The sequence below is a fragment of the Pleurodeles waltl genome, unplaced genomic scaffold, assembly GCF_031143425.1.
Source record: "Pleurodeles waltl isolate 20211129_DDA unplaced genomic scaffold, aPleWal1.hap1.20221129 scaffold_39, whole genome shotgun sequence".
NCBI classification, from domain to species: domain Eukaryota; kingdom Metazoa; phylum Chordata; class Amphibia; order Caudata; family Salamandridae; genus Pleurodeles; species Pleurodeles waltl.
The window spans coordinates 2575001-2585000 of NW_027150097.1; the positions used below are offsets into that span (position 1 = coordinate 2575001).

At 43.1% G+C, this 10000-nt stretch overlaps 5 non-coding genes across 5 annotated transcripts; all 5 read left to right on the forward strand.

Moving 5' to 3' along the window:
- Positions 1-385: 385 nt before the first annotated feature.
- On the forward strand, positions 386-458 carry TRNAT-UGU (transfer RNA threonine (anticodon UGU)). The gene has a single exon. It is a non-coding gene; the product is annotated as a tRNA-Thr (tRNA).
- Positions 459-4055: 3597 nt separating this feature from the next.
- Positions 4056-4129, forward strand: TRNAT-UGU (transfer RNA threonine (anticodon UGU)). The gene has a single exon. It is a non-coding gene; the product is annotated as a tRNA-Thr (tRNA).
- A 1760-nt stretch (positions 4130-5889) lies between these two features.
- On the forward strand, positions 5890-5962 carry TRNAT-UGU (transfer RNA threonine (anticodon UGU)). Its single transcript has one exon. It is a non-coding gene; the product is annotated as a tRNA-Thr (tRNA).
- A 1763-nt stretch (positions 5963-7725) lies between these two features.
- On the forward strand, positions 7726-7799 carry TRNAT-UGU (transfer RNA threonine (anticodon UGU)). The gene has a single exon. It is a non-coding gene; the product is annotated as a tRNA-Thr (tRNA).
- A 1760-nt stretch (positions 7800-9559) lies between these two features.
- On the forward strand, positions 9560-9632 carry TRNAT-UGU (transfer RNA threonine (anticodon UGU)). Its single transcript has one exon. It is a non-coding gene; the product is annotated as a tRNA-Thr (tRNA).
- Positions 9633-10000: the final 368 nt, after the last annotated feature.

Consider the following 10000-nt stretch of genomic DNA (forward strand, 5'->3'; position numbering starts at 1 on the left):
GCATAGACAAAGAGCAGAACTGCACCATTTCTGTGAAGATATGTCTCAGTTCTGCTCTCTTCGAGTGACGCACAAAGGAACTTTGCTGGCTGTGCTGCACTGCGTCCCTTCTTTCTAAATATTCCAATTAGTGATCAGTTTACCAAAAAAGTAGCAAATCTGCACCCATAGATGTACTCCTTGAAAGGATACAAATTTACTACCTTTTTAAAATACACAATCACTGGCAATAGTAGCCTTGGAAAGCTATGCCAGATTCAGATTTGAAGCTATGTCCCTTTTCTTTCTCAGACTCACACAATCCTCTCTCCTGCTGATTCCATTGTAACTCAGGTATGCTCTGCTCCTTCATATGGTCCCCAGCACAATATTCTGACAAGCTCCTGGCTCCATAGCTCAGGGGTTAGGGCACTGGTCTTGTAAACCAGGGGTCGTGAGTTCAAATCTCACTGGGGCCTCACAAACATTTTGGATTTAACAACACTTTTTAGTTCATTGGGGAGCCTCACTACAAATATTCTTTTCAAGACAGAAAAACAAAGGCGACACAGGGCAAAGCACGCAAGAAAGGGGGGCATTACACACAGTGTCAGTGGAATGACAAACACAAGACTCCTACAGGGTCATACAATTGACTTGTGTGAGTATGGGGGATGTTTAGAGTGTGACATCCCAAAATATCATTCTTGACTTGGTCATTGGCTTTGGTGCCCCTTCAGCCACGTCCTTTCCAATGCACATGTCATTTTTTTAATATCATCCTGATTTCACTGTGAGATTTTAACTTGTTCTTTTTTTCGGGTCCGGAATTTAAGTGTACATTTAGGCCCATGTTTAAACAGATTTTTCATCGGGTTGCATCACTTTTTCGATGCAGCATTAACACAATTAGTTTTTTGGTATTTACAAAGCCATGCACATGTTAAGAAAAAGTAACAGCACACAGCACCTTGCTCTGCCATGCTTTACTTTGCGTCAGGTAGGTGTTCCACAGGTGGTATATGGTTTTCTTGTACATCCACACATGGATTTTGATGTAAACCCATGTTTACAAAAACATACAGTCAAGGTTTTGTGCCACAATGGTGCGCCTCCCCGAGGCTGGTGTAAGGAGAACAGATGTCTTTATTTCTCCATGTTACTGCCTTTTTGCATGTGGTGTGCTGCAATTTGCAGAACAGATACAAGGAGTAAACAAGCACTTGCAATACAACTGGTCTGGCATTTCTCCGAGATAGAGCTATTAGCAGTTGTAAACTCCCAACCAGACTTTTCTTGACTCATTAAATGTAAATAATAAGCGCGATCGTGCTGCTACAGTTCACTCATATTGAAACCTATCGGCAAAAGTGCAATTATCTATGTAACCGGCAAAAGTTCAATTAATTATGTAACAGGGTTGATGTCATGCAATGAGCTCGACTTCTGTCAAACGAGATTGTGCTGTGAAAAAAAAGAGAAAAAGTAGTCCACAAACCAGATGGAAAACAGCGAGCCTCCTTTGTTTTCAGTACTTGGTCGCTGCGCTCAAGGAGGGCTAACCACCGGAAAAAGCATGACGTATGCATGCCTTCCACTAACGAAAGCAAGCAGATTTTAACAGGGAAGCCCACGAACCAATGAAAGACACCAACGTGAAATGGACGGGGCTCCTAGCCCTTTTCTAACTACAACAGCGTCTCGCAAGCAATACGCATGCGCAAGCGCATTCTAGCGCAGGCTTGACTCTAAAAAATCTCCTATGATAGTTGGAGGAAGATATCCCTTTATGCACATCAGCTCTCCTGAACATAAGGCAGATACCCTTGCACTCAAGGCAGCCCGAAGTGCACCTTTGCATAGACAAAGAGCAGAACTGCACCATTTCTGTGAAGATATGTCTGAGTTCTGCTCTCTTCGAGTGACGCACAAAGGAACTTTGCTGGCTGTGCTGCACTGCGTCCCTTCTTTCTAAATATTCCAATTAGTGATCAGTTTACCAAAAAAGTAGCAAATCTGCACCCATAGATGTACTCCTTGAAAGGATACAAATTTACTACCTTTTTAAAATACACAATCACTGGCAATAGTAGCCTTGGAAAGCTATGCCAGATTGAGGTTTGAAGCTATGCCCCTTTTCTTTCTCAGACTCACACAATCCTCTCTCCTGCTGATTCCATTGTTACTCAGGTATGCTCTGCTCCTTCATATAGTCCCCAGCACGGCATCCCAACAAGCTCCTGGCTGCATAGCTCAGGGGTTAGAGAACTGGTCTTGTAAACCAGGGGTCGTGAATTCAAATCTCACTGGGGCCTCACAAACATTTTGGATTTAACAACACTTTTTAGTTCATTGGGGAGCCTCACTACAAATATTCTTTTCAAGATAGAAAAATAAAGGCGACACAGGGCAAAGCACGCAAGAACGGGGGGCATTACACACAGTGTCAGTGGAATGACAAACACCAGACTCCTACAGGGTCATACAGTTGACTTGTGTGAGTATGGGGGATGTTTAGAGTGTGACATCCCAAAATATCATTCTTGACTTGGTCCTTGGCTTTGGTGCCCCTTCAGCCACGTCCTTTCCGATGCACATGTCATTTTTTTAATATCATCCTGATTTCACTGTGAGATTTTAACTTGTTCTTTTTTTCGGGTCCGGAATTTAAGTGTACATTGAGGCCCATGTTTAAACAGATTTTTCATCGGGTTGCATCACTTTTTCGATGCAGCATTAACACAATTCGTTTTTTGGTATTTACAAAGCCATGCACATGTTAAGAAAAAATAACAGCACACAGCACCTTGCTCTGCCATGCTTTACTTTGCGTCAGGTAGGTGTTCCACAGGTGGTACATGGTTTTCTTGTACATCCACACATGGATTTTGATGCAAACCCATGTTTACAAAAACATACAGTCATGGTTTTGTGCCACAATGGTGCGCCTCCCCGAGGCTGGTGTAAGGAGAACAGATGTCTTTATTTCTCCATGTCACTGCCTCTTTGCATGTGGTGTGCTGCAATTAGCAGAACAGATACAAAAAATAAACAAGTACTTGCAATACAACTGGTTTGGCATTTCTCCGAGATAGAGCTATTAGCAGTTGTAAACACCCAACCAGACTTTTCTTGACTCATTAAATATAAATAATGAGCGCAATCGCGCTGCTACAGTTCACTCATATTGAAACCTATCGGCAAAAGTGCAAATATCTATGTAACCGGCAAAAGTTCAATTAATTATGTAACAGGGTCGATGTCATGCAATGAGCTCGACTTCTGTCAAACGAGATCGTGCTGTGAAAAAAAGAGAAAAAGTAGTCCACAAACCAGATGGAAAACAGCGAGCCTCCTATGTTTTCAGTACTTGGTCGCTGCGCTCAAGGAGGGCTAATCACCGGAAAAGGCATGATGTATGCATGCCTTCCACTAACGAAAGCAAGCAGATTTTAACAGGGAAGCCCACGAACCAATGAAAGACACCAACGTGAAATGGACGGGGCTCCTAGCCCTTTTCTAACTACTACAGGTCTCGCAAGCAATACGCATGCGCAAGCGCATCTAGCGCAGGCTTGACTCTAAAAAATCTCCTAGGATAGTTGGAGGAAGATATCCCTTTATGCACATCAGCTCTCCTGAACATAAGGCAGATACCCTTGCACTCAAGGCAGCCCGAAGTGCACCTTTGCATAGACAAAGAGCAGAACTGCACCATTTCTGTGAAGATATGTCTCAGTTCTGCTCTCTTCGAGTGACGCACAAAGGAACTTTGCTGGCTGTGCTGCACTGCGTCCCTTCTTTCTAAATATTCCAATTAGTGATCAGTTTACCAAAAAAGTAGCAAATCTGCACCCATAGATGTACTCCTTGAAAGGATACAAATTTACTACCTTTTTAAAATACACAATCACTGGCAATAGTAGCCTTGGAAAGCTATGCCAGATTCAGGTTTGAAGCTATGCCCCTTTTCTTTCTCAGACTCACACAATCCTCTCTCCTGCTGATTCCATTGTAACTCAGTTATGCTCTGCTCCTTCATATAGTCCCCAGCACGGCATCCTGGCAAGTCTCCTGGCTCCATAGCTCAGGGGTTAGAGCACTGGTCTTGTAAACCAGGGGTCGTGAGTTCAAATCTCACTGGGCCTCACAAACATTTTGGATTTAACAACACTTTTTAGTTCATTGGGGAGCCTCACTACAAATATTCTTTTCAAGATAGAAAAACAAAGGCGACACAGGGCAAAGCACGCAAGAAAGGGGGGCATTACACACAGTGTCAGTGGAATGACAAACACAAGACTCCTACAGGGTCATACAATTGACTTGTGTGAGTATGGGGGATGTTTAGAGTGTGACATCCCAAAATATCATTCTTGACTTGGTCGTTGGCTTTGGTGCCCCTTCAGCCATGTCCTTTCCAATGCACATGTCATTTTTTTAATATCATCCTGATTTCACTGTGAGATTTTAACTTGTTCTTTTTTTCGGGTCCGGAATTTAAGTGTACATTGAGGCCCATGTTTAAACAGATTTTTCATCGGGTTGCATCACTTTTTCGATGCAGCATTAACACAATTCGTTTTTTGGTATTTACAAAGCCATGCACATGTTAAGAAAAAGTAACAGCACACAGCACCTTGCTCTGCCATGCTTTACTTTGCGTCAGGTAGGTGTTCCACAGGTGGTACATGGTTTTCTTGTACATCCACACATGGATTTTGATGCAAACCCATGTTTACAAAAACATACAGTCATGGTTTTGTGCCACAATGGTGCGCCTCCCCGAGGCTGGTGTAAGGAGAACAGATGTCTTTATTTCTTCATGTCACTGCCTCTTTGCATGTGGTGTGCTGCAATTAGCAGAACAGATACAAAGAGTAAACAAGTACTTGCAATACAACTGGTCTGGCATTTCTCCGAGATAGAGCTATTAGCAGTTGTAAACTCCCAACCAGACTTTTCTTGACTCATTAAATATAAATAATGAGCGCAATCGCCCTGCTACAGTTCACTCATATTGAAACCTATCGGCAAAAGTGCAATTATCTATGTAACCGGCAAAAGTTCAATTAATTATGTAACAGGGTCGATGTCATGCAATGAGCTCGACTTCTGTCAAACGAGATCGTGCTGTGAAAAAAAGAGAAAAAGTAGTCCACAAACCAGATGGAAAACAGCGAGCCTCCTATGTTTTCAGTACTTGGTCACTGCGCTCAAGGAGGGCTAACCACCGGAAAAGGCATGACGTATGCATGCCTTCCACTAACGAAAGCAAGCAGATTTTAACAGGGAAGCCCACGAACCAATGAAAGACACCAACGTGAAATGGACGGGGCTCCTAGCCCTTTTCTAACTACTACAGCGTCTCGCAAGCAATACGCATGCGCAAGCGCATTCTAGCGCAGGCTTGACTCTAAAAAATCTCCTAGGATAGTTGGAGGAAGATATCCCTTTATGCACATCAGCTCTCCTGAACATAAGGCAGATACCCTTGCACTCAAGGCAGCCCGAAGTGCACCTTTGCATAGACAAAGGGCAGAACTGCACCATTTCTGTGAAGATATGTCTCAGTTCTGCTCTCTTCGAGTGACGCACAAAGGAACTTTGCTCGCTGTGCTGCACTGCGTCCCTTCTTTCTAAATATTCCAATTAGTGATCAGTTTACCAAAAAAGTAGCAAATCTGCACCCATAGATGTACTCCTTGAAAGGATACAAATTTACTACCTTTTTAAAATACACAATCACTGGCAATAGTAGCCTTGGAAAGCTATGCCAGATTCAGGTTTGAAGCTATGCCCCTTTTCTTTCTCAGACTCACACAATCCTCTCTCCTGCTGATTCCATTGTAATTCAGGTATGCTCTGCTCCTTCATATAGTCCCCAGCACGGCATCCCAACAAGCTCCTGGCTCCATAGCTCAGGGGTTAGAGCACTGGTCTTGTAAACCAGGGGTTGTGAGTTCAAATCTCACTGGGGCCTCACAAACATTTTGGATTTAACAACACTTTTTAGTTCATTGGGGAGCCTCACTACAAATATTCTTTTCAAGATAGAAAAATAAAGGCGACACAGGGCAAAGCACGCAAGAACGGGGGGCATTACACACAGTGTCAGTGGAATGACAAACACCAGACTCCTACAGGGTCATACAGTTGACTTGTGTGAGTATGGGGGATGTTTAGAGTGTGACATCCCAAAATATCATTCTTGACTTGGTCCTTGGCTTTGGTGCCCCTTCAGCCACGTCCTTTCCAATGCACATGTCATTTTTTTAATATCATCCTGATTTCACTGTGAGATTTTAACTTGTTCTTTTTTTCGGGTCCGGAATTTAAGTGTACATTGAGGCCCATGTTTAAACAGATTTTTCATCGGGTTGCATCACTTTTTCGATGCAGCATTAACACAATTCGTTTTTTGGTATTTACAAAGCCATGCACATGTTAAGAAAAAATAACAGCACACAGCACCTTGCTCTGCCATGCTTTACTTTGCGTCAGGTAGGTGTTCCACAGGTGGTACATGGTTTTCTTGTACATCCACACATGGATTTTGATGCAAACCCATGTTTACAAAAACATACAGTCATGGTTTTGTGCCACAATGGTGCGCCTCCCCGAGGCTGGTGTAAGGAGAACAGATGTCTTTATTTCTCCATGTCACTGCCTCTTTGCATGTGGTGTGCTGCAATTAGCAGAACAGATACAAAAAATAAACAAGTACTTGCAATACAACTGGTTTGGCATTTCTCCGAGATAGAGCTATTAGCAGTTGTAAACACCCAACCAGACTTTTCTTGACTCATTAAATATAAATAATGAGCGCAATCGCGCTGCTACAGTTCACTCATATTGAAACCTATCGGCAAAAGTGCAAATATCTATGTAACCGGCAAAAGTTCAATTAATTATGTAACAGGGTCGATGTCATGCAATGAGCTCGACTTCTGTCAAACGAGATCGTGCTGTGAAAAAAAGAGAAAAAGTAGTCCACAAACCAGATGGAAAACAGCGAGCCTCCTATGTTTTCAGTACTTGGTCGCTGCGCTCAAGGAGGGCTAATCACCGGAAAAGGCATGATGTATGCATGCCTTCCACTAACGAAAGCAAGCAGATTTTAACAGGGAAGCCCACGAACCAATGAAAGACACCAACGTGAAATGGACGGGGCTCCTAGCCCTTTTCTAACTACTACAGCGTCTCGCAAGCAATACGCATGCGCAAGCGCATTCTAGCGCAGGCTTGACTCTAAAAAATCTCCTAGGATAGTTGGAGGAAGATATCCCTTTATGCACATCAGCTCTCCTGAACATAAGGCAGATACCCTTGCACTCAAGGCAGCCCGAAGTGCACCTTTGCATAGACAAAGAGCAGAACTGCACCATTTCTGTGAAGATATGTCTCAGTTCTGCTCTCTTCGAGTGACGCACAAAGGAACTTTGCTGGCTGTGCTGCACTGCGTCCCTTCTTTCTAAATATTCCAATTAGTGATCAGTTTACCAAAAAAGTAGCAAATCTGCACCCATAGATGTACTCCTTGAAAGGATACAAATTTACTACCTTTTTAAAATACACAATCACTGGCAATAGTAGCCTTGGAAAGCTATGCCAGATTCAGGTTTGAAGCTATGCCCCTTTTCTTTCTCAGACTCACACAATCCTCTCTCCTGCTGATTCCATTGTAACTCAGGTATGCTCTGCTCCTTCATATAGTCCCCAGCACGGCATCCTGGCAAGTCTCCTGGCTCCATAGCTCAGGGGTTAGAGCACTGGTCTTGTAAACCAGGGGTCGTGAGTTCAAATCTCACTGGGCCTCACAAACATTTTGGATTTAACAACACTTTTTAGTTCATTGGGGAGCCTCACTACAAATATTCTTTTCAAGATAGAAAAACAAAGGCGACACAGGGCAAAGCACGCAAGAAAGGGGGGCATTACACACAGTGTCAGTGGAATGACAAACACAAGACTCCTACAGGGTCATACAATTGACTTGTGTGAGTATGGGGGATGTTTAGAGTGTGACATCCCAAAATATCATTCTTGACTTGGTCGTTGGCTTTGGTGCCCCTTCAGCCATGTCCTTTCCAATGCACATGTCATTTTTTTAATATCATCCTGATTTCACTGTGAGATTTTAACTTGTTCTTTTTTTCGGGTCCGGAATTTAAGTGTACATTGAGGCCCATGTTTAAACAGATTTTTCATCGGGTTGCATCACTTTTTCGATGCAGCATTAACACAATTCGTTTTTTGGTATTTACAAAGCCATGCACATGTTAAGAAAAAGTAACAGCACACAGCACCTTGCTCTGCCATGCTTTACTTTGCGTCAGGTAGGTGTTCCACAGGTGGTACATGGTTTTCTTGTACATCCACACATGGATTTTGATGCAAACCCATGTTTACAAAAACATACAGTCATGGTTTTGTGCCACAATGGTGCGCCTCCCCGAGGCTGGTGTAAGGAGAACAGATGTCTTTATTTCTTCATGTCACTGCCTCTTTGCATGTGGTGTGCTGCAATTAGCAGAACAGATACAAAGAGTAAACAAGTACTTGCAATACAACTGGTCTGGCATTTCTCCGAGATAGAGCTATTAGCAGTTGTAAACTCCCAACCAGACTTTTCTTGACTCATTAAATGTAAATAACGTGCGCGATCGTGCTGCTACAGTTCACTCATATTGAAACCTATCGGCAAAAGTGCAATTATCTATGTAAACGACAACAGTTCAATTAATTATGTAACAGGGTTGATGTCATGCAATGAGCTCGACTTCTGTCAAACGAGATCGTGCTGTGAAAAAAAGTGAAAAAGTAGTCCACAAACCAGATGGAAAACAGCGAGCCTCCTATGTTTTCAGTACTTGGTCGCTGCGCTCAAGGAGGGCTAACCACCGGAAAAGGCATGACGTATGCATGCCTTCCACTAACGAAAGCAAGCAGATTTTAACAGGGAAGCCCACGAACCAATGAAAGACACCAATGTGAAATGGACGGGGCTCCTAGCCCTTTTCTAACTACAACAGCGTCTCGCAAGCAATACGCATGCGCAAGCGCATTCTAGCGCAGGCTTGACTCTAAAAAATCTCCTATGATAGTTGTAGGAAGATATCCCTTTATGCACATCAGCTCTCCTGAACATAAGGCAGATACCCTTGCACTCAAGGCAGCCCGAAGTGCACCTTTGCATAGACAAAGAGCAGAACTGCACCATTTCTGTGAAGATATGTCTCAGTTCTGCTCTCTTCGAGTGACGCACAAAGGAACTTTGCTCGCTGTGCTGCACTGTGTCCCTTCTTTCTAAATATTCCAATTAGTGATCAGTTTACCAAAAAATTAGGAAATCTGCACCCATAGATGTACTCCTTGAAAGGATACAAATTTACTACCTTTTTAAAATACACAATCACTGGCAATAGTAGCCTTGGAAAGCTATGCCAGATTCAGGTTTGAAGCTATGCCCCTTTTCTTTCTCAGACTCACACAATCCTCTCTCCTGCTGATTCCATTGTAACTCAGGTATGCTCTGCTCCTTCAGATAGTCCCCAGCACGGCAGCCTGACAAGCTCCTGGCTCCATAGCTCAGGGGTTAGAGCACTGGTCTTGTAAACCAGGGGTCGTGAGTTCAAATCTCACTGGAGCCTCACAAACATTTTGGATTTAACAACACTTTTTAGTTCATTGGGGAGCCTCACTACAAATATTCTTTTCAAGAAAGAAAAACAAAGGCGACACAGGGTAAAGCACGCAAGAACGGGGGGCATTACACACAGTGTCAGTGGAATGACAAACACAAGACTCCTACAGGGTCATACAATTGACTTGTGTGAGTATGGGGGATGTTTAGAGTGTGACATCCCAAAATATCATTCTTGACTTGGTCGTTGGCTTTGGTGCCCTTTCAGCCACGTCCTTTCCAATGCACATGTCATTTTTTAATATCATCCTGATTTCACTGTGAGATTTTAACTTGTTCTTTTTTTCGGGTCCAGAATTTAAGTGTACATTTAGG